This window comes from Hemiscyllium ocellatum (genome assembly GCF_020745735.1).
Source record: "Hemiscyllium ocellatum isolate sHemOce1 chromosome 27 unlocalized genomic scaffold, sHemOce1.pat.X.cur. SUPER_27_unloc_7, whole genome shotgun sequence".
Taxonomy (NCBI): domain Eukaryota; kingdom Metazoa; phylum Chordata; class Chondrichthyes; order Orectolobiformes; family Hemiscylliidae; genus Hemiscyllium; species Hemiscyllium ocellatum.
The window spans coordinates 683,239-693,201 of NW_026867516.1; the positions used below are offsets into that span (position 1 = coordinate 683,239).

Consider the following 9,963-nt stretch of genomic DNA (forward strand, 5'->3'; position numbering starts at 1 on the left):
AAGGAAGCATACCAAATGCCTTCTTCACTATCCTGTCTACCAGTGACTCAATCTACAACGAACTATGAACTTGCACTCCAAGGTCTCTTTGTTCTGCAACACTCCTCTGAAGTGTGTCAGTCTTTCCTGCATTGCTTGACCAAAATGCAAACCACGCATTTTCATCTGCCACTCCTTGGCCCTTCAGCCCATCCAATCAATTCTAATTTATAGTGAACTCTATTTCTCCTCTCTTGTTCCCTAGAATTTGAAAATCTCCATCCCACACACTCTCCCTCTATTCTCAGTTTGCTCAACCTAATCCTTCCTGTACCACAACCTGAAGGGTCTGGTTCATGCTGGTTAACAGGCCCACACTTTGGGGGGGAGAGGGGTGTTCTAATTGAAACAAACAATACTGAATCCTGAACAGCCTGAACAGAGTGGACGTTGGGAAGATGTTTCCATTGGTTGGAGAGACTAGAACCAGTGGGCACAGCCTTAGAGTAAAGGAAAGAATTTTCAGAATAGCGGTGAGTGGTGAATCTATGGAATTCACTGCCACAGAAGGCTGTGGAGGCCTGGTCATTGAGGATATTTAAGACTGAGATGGAGACTTTGAATATCAAGGGGATAGAGGGTTACGGGGACAAAGTGAGAGAATGGGGTTGAGAAACCTATCAGCCATATTAAATGGTGGAACAGGCCTGATGGGCTGAATGGCCTAATTTCTGCTCCTCTGTCCTATGGTCTCTTGCTGTCCTGGACACAGACTGTGAGAATTGGAAGCAGGAATAAGCTATTTGGTCTTTCAAGCCTGCACCAGCATTCACCAAATCATAACTGGATATGAATCTGCCAACATCTACGTGGATAGGCTGGGACATTTTCGCTGCAACATAGAAGGCTGAGAGTTGACCTTACAGAAGTTTATAACATCACAAGAGACATAGCCGAGTTGACCGATGGGTATCCTTTCCCTTGGGTGGGGGTTTCAAGATAAGGCAGCCAATTTGAAGGTGAGAGGAGAAAGCTTTTAAAAAAGCATGAAGGGTACCTTTTGTTTTATACTCAGAGAGTAGTTTGTGTGTGGATGAATATCCAGAGGAAGTGGTGGATGCAGGTACAGTAACAATGTTTAAAAGGCATTTGGATAAGTACATGAATAGGAAAGGTTCGGAGGGGCATGGGCCAAACACAGGCAGCTGTGACTAGTTTAGTTTGTGAATATAGTCAGCATGGACTAGTTGGTCTGAAGGGTCTGTTTCTGTGCTGTATGACTCTGTAACTGTCCTATACTGGTCTTAAAATCATTTTCTTGCCTTTCCCCATAAACATTCACTTATTTGATGTTCAAAAATCAGATGGATGCAGCCTTGGATATATTCAATGACCCCTAACTGCACGAAGATATCCCCACTTCTGACCTCAACTCCTCTTGCTAATATAACACTTGCCTTGCCGATTGCTTGCTGCACCTGTCTGACAACTGGCAGTGACTGGTGTAGAAGGACACTGAGCTCCCTTTCTACATCCACACATCATTCCTGATGAAGGGCTCGTGCCCGAAACGTTGACTCTTCTGTTCCTTGGATGCTGCCTTACCTGCTGTGCTTTTCCAATGCCACACTTTGACTCAGATCTCCAGCATCTGCAGTTCTCCCTTTCACAGCTTCCCAATACATCATGGTTTAAACAATACACCTCCTTTCTGCCTTTTTTTACAGCAAAGGCTATAACTTCACATTACAGCACTGTATTTACCATGTGTTGGAAATTGTGGTATTCTCTACATCGGGGAGACAGAGCATAAACATGGGAATGGTTCGCTGAGCATTGTAGCCGGGTTCGCAGAGGCTGACCATACCTCCCCAGGAGAGAAAGTGAGGACTGCAGATGCTGGAGATCAGAGCTGAAAGTGTGTTGCTGGAAAAGCGCAGCAAGTCAAGCAGCATCCAAGGAGCAGGAAAGTCGACGTTTCAGGCCTGAGCCCTTCTTCAGGAATGGCCCCCTAAATGCAGGAAGATATCCCCACTTCTGAACTCAATTCCTCTTGCTAATATACCACTTGCCTTGCTGATTGCTTGCTGCACCTGTCTGACAACTGGCATTGACTGGTGTTGAAGGACGCTGAGACCCCTTTGTACATCCACACATCATTCCTGAAGAAGAGCTCAGGCCCGAAACGTCAACTCGCCTGCTCCTTGGATGCTGCATGACCTGCTTTTCCAGCAACACACTTTCAGCTCATACCTCCCCAGTCACCAATCCATTTTAATTCCTGTTCCTACGCCCTTTCTGACATGACCATCTTTGGTCTCTTGCATTGTCACAACAAACTAAACTGCAACCTGGAGGAACGACTCCCCATCTTCCACCTGGGCAGCCTACAGCCCAGAGGACTCAACATAGAGTACCCCATTTTCAAATAACTTCATTTCCTATCCACAATTCCCTTCTCAGCCTTGACCCTTCCTTTCCACTCCTCTCTGCCACCAACCAGATTCCTTCCTCCTATTGACCCATCAGGTCGTACCCTCCACCCGTCTTCACCTATCCCCACCTCACCATTGTGTCCCCAGCACACCCTGTCTCTGTATCTCTCCCTACATCCACCCCCAGTTATGAACAAAGGTTACACCCAAGATGTCGACTTCTCCACCTCCTGATGTTGCCTGGCTTGCTGTGTTCTTGCAGCCTCCTGCCTGTCTATTTTTCCGATTATGACACAGACCTGGACTAACATTTTCAGAGTCTTTCCCCTCCCGGATTCACTCCCTTTCCTTCAGTTGCTGCAAGTCAACTCCAGAATGAAAAAGAATTGGAAAAGGGGGTGAGAAAAGAAAATACCGCACTCGCAGATATTGGACAGAGGAAAGAATTTGCAATCTGGGTGAAGCTCAATCTTCATTGTGGCTCGACATTTTATTGCTTTTGCATTTTGTCTCGCTGCTCAACTTTTGTCCATCTTTTCCCAATGTTGAGAGAGTGTGTGCCCCAGTGAGCTGACTGTGGGAAGGAGCTGTAACCCGTTACACAGATTGAAGAAACGTTACACTATTCGCAGCAGAGAGTAACTGTGCACGTTTCCTGAGTGTGATCACAGTTTCACTTGCTGATCAGAAACAAGGAGCCAAAAGGACACCACAACTGTGGAGAAGTCGTGGAAATGTGGGGACTGGGGAAAGGGATACCATTCTCTGTTGGCACCGGAGATTCATGAGCTCAGTCGCATTGGGAAGAGGCAGTTCTTCAAAACATTATTACAACATTATTTCCCATTGACAAAAATACATTCACACTGCCTGATTACCTTGAACGTATACAAGTGCCCTGTCATAACATCTTTATTTATAGCTTTCGACATTTTCCCTATGACATATGGTAAGGGAAATGGTCTGCAGTTTCCCATTCTCTGTCTCCCTTTTTGAAGAAAAGAGTTTACACAATTTAAAGAAACCTTCCCTGAAACTAATGACGTTGTGGAAAATTAAAACCAATGCGTTAACTATTTCACTGGTTAGTGTTTCTTTAAGAGTCTTAGATGAAATCTTTCAGGTACCCGGAAGTTGTCAAATCATAGTTCCAACAGTTTACTCAGTACTACTTCCCTGGTAATTGTAATTTTCTTCAGTTACTTCCTCCCTTTCAATTCCTGATTTACAGCTAGTTCCAGGGTGTTACTTGTATCCTCCCTAGTGAAAACAGATTCAAGCTCTTTTTTAATTCATTTGCCATCTCTTTATCCTCCGTTATTGAATCCACAGACTAATTTTCTATAGAACCAACACTTACTTTGTTAACTTTTTAAAAGAAAGCTGAAGAAACTTTCCTACCTGTTTTTGTATTTTTGGCTAACTTTCTAACCCTAATTGCTGTGCTACTGCCTGCATTATTTCAGCTGTTTTGCCCCAGCTCTCAACTCGAGCATCAACCTCTCTGCTTCTTCTATTAAACTTACCTTGATTAAGTGTTGCAAAACACACAAGGACAAGTTTTTCCTCTCCAGAATGTCTTGGTACTTAAAATGATAAAATTCACTTTGAAATATTGTTCATTCAAACTTTACTAAGCACATCCTACAGATTCAAAATTCAACAATGAGATGCACTTTTGTTACAATCATTCAGTTTGAAGAAAAAAACTATTAACTTTGAAGAGAAGTTTGAAAACCCAGTCATTAACTGGAAGAACAGCTCTTTTTTTTGTTTAAAAATGTGAAAACCTAATCAACAGGAGTAACTTAGCAGAATAGTGTGTATGGCATTAAATTGTAAATCTAGTTTTCTTTCCTTCCCTGCCATAGTTCCCACAAATCTTTATATGAATCTTGATAGTTCATTCACTTTTTGGGAATAGTCTAAGACAGGCAATATCTTTCTAGGATTCACTTGAATTCTTCTCAGGATTCCAAGAACATCTGGTAATTTTATGAGGATGCCTCCATTAGCTTTTGGCTAAGTGAACTTCTAGATTTCGTTTGAGACTTCAAGGTTTAGACTGATCAGTTTGAATGTTGGTTGGAAAAACCTCTGGTTCCTCATGGCTCTTTGTACTTTTAATCTCACAGCACCTAGTGTGTGAGTGACTAAGCTGCTGCAGAACACAAACTGCTTTCTGTCAGCAATGCAAACTCCACGGTGGGTTGTTTGAGTGTTCTTACCATCTGGAAAAATGATGGGGCAATCTCAGTCAGGATAGCACAACAACACTCCTTCTCAGGAGGCTCACGCAATTCGGTATATCAATAATGACCCTCACCAACTTTTACAGATGCACTATAGAAAGTGTTTTATCTGGATGTGTAACGACCTAGTCCAGCTACTGCTTTGCTCAGAATGGTAAGATACTACAGAAGGTTGTATGCACATTGCAGACCATCATGGAAGTCAACCTACCCTCCACGGTCACCACCTACACTTCACTTTGCCGCAGAAATGCTGCCAAAATCATCAAATTCTCCTCCAACCCCCTAATGCTCTCTCACAACATCTTTGGTCAGGCAGAAGATACAGAATCTGGAAACACATGCACCAACAGGTTCAGAAAGAGCTTCTTCCCTGCCATTGTTAGACTGATGAATGGACTCTCTTTGTACGTATGGAATGATCTGCAGATAAAGTGGTGGAGGCTGATACAATTACAATATTTATAGGGGATCTAGATGGGTGAATGAATTAGGAAGGGTTTACAGGGATGTGGGCAAATGTTGGTAAATGGGACTAGATTTATCCAGGTTAACTGGTCAGCATGAACGAGTTAGACTGAGGGGTCTGTTCCCATGCTGGACATCTCTATGTCTCTTTGTCCAGTGCCCACTTACCGTCCCCTTCGATAACAGCATAATTGGAAGTATATGACATAGCTGCAACACACAATTACGACAATTAATTATAATCGAATGTGAGAAAACCACGAAAAGCACGTTGAATGTTTAACAATTTAATAACACTGGACAAATCTCTGACCCTTTTCACGTTCTAGTTCTGATAAATGCCATGAGGATCAGAAAGCCTTATGAGAGAGCGAATCTGAAACCCCTTCGCTTGCATTCTACACTCTCCGCCGCCAATTGGTACAAGTGTACAGTGCCTTCCCTCTTCTTTCTCCTTCCCAGGATGAGGAATAGAAAGTGGGGGGATATTGCTTTGCTCCCAGATGTTGCTCAGAGTTGGGGGTATCAGTTTGAAACTGATCGGGCTACTTCCGCATTGTGACGTTCACGTACGAAGGCGGGACGTCCGGAGGTAGCCGGCCGATGACAATCCCGTGTTCCAAGATGGTTCTCTCCTATTGGCCACATGTCATGACATCACACAGGTCAATTGTGAGCCAATTGGAATGCCTGGATGGCTGGAAGGCGATTGTTCCGCGTGTCAATCAGAGCCGCCGTATTGACTGACTGCGGAAGTTTGACCAGGAGCCTCTGAAGCTGATGTTACTCCTCTCCCCGCTTCCCCCCGAATTAAGGTTGAGCTTCAACTCGGACTGCAACTTCCTTTCTCTGTCCACCATCTGTGAGTACGGCACTTTCTTTTTTCACCCCCCCTTTCCATTCTGGGGTTATACTGCTCGGTTACTGACTCTTTATTCCATCCAGTCCATGCTGAACGTGATTCTAAACTAACTAGTCTCCACCTGCCTGGAAGTGGTCTCCCATTTCAGGGAGAAATTAGGAATGTATTCCTTTCTTGTTAGTCTATGGAATGCTCCCCCACAGATAGTAATGGAGACTGGCTCATGGAATATATTCAAGGCTTAATTGAAGAGAATTTTAAATGGCAGGGATATGAAAGGTTACTGAGAACAGCAGGAAATGGAGTGAAGGCCAAAGCAGTACTGACATGGTCTTTGGAACAGCAGAGCAAACCCCAGGAGCTGAATGGCTCACTCCTGGTTCAATCTGTGACAAGCTGTGTCCAGGGCAGGAAGAGGCGAGCATAGATCCATCAGTCAATATTTTTCAGCATTTATGGAGAATTTGGAACATGGGGCAATAATACCTAGTGAGGATGGAGGGAGACTGTGGTATTTAGATTCAAATTCTGGGGGGGAGGGAGAGCAGAAAGAATGTTCCACAGGAACCAAAACTGTCTGTTTGGAGTTTCTATCCTGCGTAGACAGTGATGTCTTCTGTAATCTCCATTTTGCAGGATATGAGAACGGATGGAATTGCAGCCAGTAATCTCAAAACAAGATCTGATCGAGCCAATCGATTCACTGGCACAGGAATGTTATCAGCCTTTTGAATCTCACTGGATATTTTATTTGTCTTCTGTCCTGCCTGCTTTGAAAGGTTTCAAACTTCAGTGAGACCGAAGTACACAGACCTCAGTGAGCGTGTACCAGTGAACTGACTGTAGGAAGAGCTTTAAGCGGGTACAAAGACTGAAATAGCAACACCTCATTCGCAGCAGCAAGACATAGAACACGTTCTATTTGTGAGTGGTCCTTCAACTGGTTGTTGACACTAGAGGGCGGTGGGGATTCCCACGTGATGGAGAAACAGTGGAAATGTGGGGACTGCGGGAAGGAATTCAACTTCCAGAGTTTGCGAAAGCCATCGCCACCATCACACTGGGGAGAGGCCATTCACCTGCTCAGTGTGTGGGAAGGGGTTCACCCATTCATCTGCCCTGGTGACCCCCCAGCGGGTCCAGACGGGAGGACAAGGCCTTTCACATGCAACGTGTGTAGGAAGGCGTTCGTTCAGTTATCCACTCTGCATAGTCACCAGCGGGTCCACTCTAGGGAGAGGCCTTTCACCTGCTGTGTATGTGGGAAAGCATTCAACCGGTCTTCCAACTTCCAGAGTCACCAGTGGGTCCACACAAGGGAGAGGCCGTACACCTGCTCTGTCTGATGGAAGGCGTTCGTTCAGTTATGCACCCTGGTTACCCACCAGCGGGTCCACACCAGGGAGAGGCCGTTCACCTCTGTGTGTGGTAAGCACTTTCAGCGCTTCATCCACCCTGCAGTGTCACCGGGGAGAGACTATTCACCTGCTCCATGTGCGGGGAGGGCTTCAATGATTCATCTTCTCTGCAGAGACACCACGGGTCCACACCGGGGAGAGGCCGTTTACATGCTCCATTGGCGGGAAGGCATTCATTCAGTCCTCCAACCTGCAGAGTCACCAACAGGTCCACACCGGGGAGAGACCATTCGCCTGCTCAGTGTGTGGGAAGGGGTTCATTGATTGGTCTTCCCTGCGGAGACACCAGCCTATCTACAAGTGCGGGAAGGGATTCAGTCAGTCATACCATCTGGTCAGACACCAATCCAGTCACACTGAGTAGCAAACGTTTGGATGCTTTGTGGGTGTTACTTGTATTAATATTCAAGAGGGCATACATTGCCTGGTGAGTTGAGCAACTGTTAAGACACACTTACTGATTTGGAACATGGACTGAAGTCAGGAGGTGTATATCTGTCATGTTTGACGCTGAAGAAACCTGCCCTGTGTAAAGATTGGCTCCGGTTTCTCCGACCCCACAAGGCTGGCAGGACGATGACGTGGTGTGAGATATTGTATTGTAGGTCTCTTTACTAACCCACTCTCAAACTCTTTCTATTAAGTCATTCATAAGTCTTTTCTAACTTGCTCACAGGAGCCCTGTATCTAATAATATTGCATTCCCATTTCATTCACCCAACTCTTTCCTGTAACATAGCTTGCTTCATTCATTCATTCACTCACTCACTCACTCACTCACAGTTTTGTAGTATATTTTACTATTACAAAATAGAATAAGCTAAAACACTCATTACTGCTTTTTCACACCTTCATCCCTTACCAGCTCTTGCTACAAGCAGTGTTTAGGCCTATTTCTGCATCAAATGCTACCTCTCAATAACTGTCAACATGTTTTCAGAACAATACCTCCCTGCCATCTTATCACCATGAAAGAATACGATATTAATCAGCCCTTGCCAACCATCTATCAGGACCTGAATAAATACATCAATACATAAATACATCAGTTTCCCTGACTCGCAGCCACTGTCCCCTTTAAGAAGCTGACTATCGAGACTGCGCTTCCATGAAATTGCAGGAATGAATGAAACTCTCACTGGCAAATACTAAACAAGTCTCCCAACCCAGCTGCAGTAAACAGTTTAATTCCGTTTATTCTTTTATTCAGTGCAGGTACAATGGCTAACTTATTTAGAGCACACAGGCCGAGTAATTTTACTAACATTTGCTGACTTAAAAGACAAAAGGACTGTCACCTCTTAGTTCTGCAAGCAGACCACACAGACAATCTCAATCCCATCGGGAGTAGCAGCCAGCGTTTGTGTACAATAGATAAAACAATGGGACACCATAGTGATGGAGTGTTAATCTCTATAAGAACTATGTGTAAAGAGGCTGCTGTAAGGATGGTATTTCGGGTTTCCATCACCACCTCAAACTTGTACAACTTGTGGTTGCTGAATAAAGAGGCTGTTTTCACCAGTTGCTGATTTTGGTCGCTATTTGAACACGATCCCACAACGGGAACAGAGAATTCTTGCCCAGTGCTGAAGGATGGATAAAAAGGAAAACTAAAGTTTCTGACGGCGGCTGACAATCCGAGTGGTGTTTGTGAGAAATGCCCAGAGCTATGTGGAAATTGTCAGGGTCTGGGTGACCCAACGATATTCCCAGGCTCTGAGCCTCACAACGAGTGGCAAGGTAGAGGACAGAATGTGGACACGGGTTATGACCCCACTATAGAGCTGGACAGCACAGAAACTGACCTTTCCATCCAACGTGGCCATGATGGCCAGATATCTGAAATTAATCTCATCCCATTTGCGTGCAATTGACCCATATCTCTCTGAACTCACCTCTCCATCCAGATGCCTTTGAAATGTTGTAATTGTACCAGTCCCACCACTCCCTCTGGTAACTCATTCTGTACGTGCACCACCTTCTGTGTGAAAAGGTTGCCACTTAGATCCCCTTCTCTCTCTTTTCCCTCCTTCCCCCCCACCTTAAACCTATGTCCTCTAGTTTTAAACACCAATGAGTCTGATTCCTTGCTGTACAGCTCTATGACTCTTGTGTAAGTGATAATATATTGGTGGTACACACTTGATGGGCCACAGGGCCTTTTCTGTACTGTATGATTCTGTGATCAGAAAACTCCCGTTGGGTTCCACAAAAGCATGTCTCTCTGTGCCTTTCTGAAACAGACACCATTTATAACAGATTAATGCAATAATAACCTTAACATGGAATTTAAGAACAGACATTCCATTTGAGCACGTTCCTTCTGTGCTGAAACCATTCTGTTGTTTGTGGGAGATCAGGCTGAGGAGCTTTAACTATTTAGGTTTAGATGTTACGCATATAAGTCTGGAATAACAGTAGATTAGGAATCGTGTTCAGAGAGAATAGTACTCCAAGCCTTTCTAATCCTGTTGTGTTAACGAGAGAGAGAGGATGTCGCGTCTACAGATCCGACAGAAGAGTTGTGCAGCTTGTTCGGTCAGTTG

At 44.6% G+C, this 9,963-nt stretch overlaps 1 long non-coding RNA gene across 1 annotated transcript; it reads left to right on the top strand.

Moving 5' to 3' along the window:
• Positions 1-5,838: 5,838 nt before the first annotated feature.
• Positions 5,839-8,939, top strand: LOC132808538 (uncharacterized). Its single transcript, XR_009642103.1, has 2 exons — positions 5,839-5,996; positions 6,633-8,939. It is a non-coding gene; the product is annotated as an uncharacterized LOC132808538 (long non-coding RNA).
• The last annotated feature ends 1,024 nt before the right edge of the window (positions 8,940-9,963 follow it).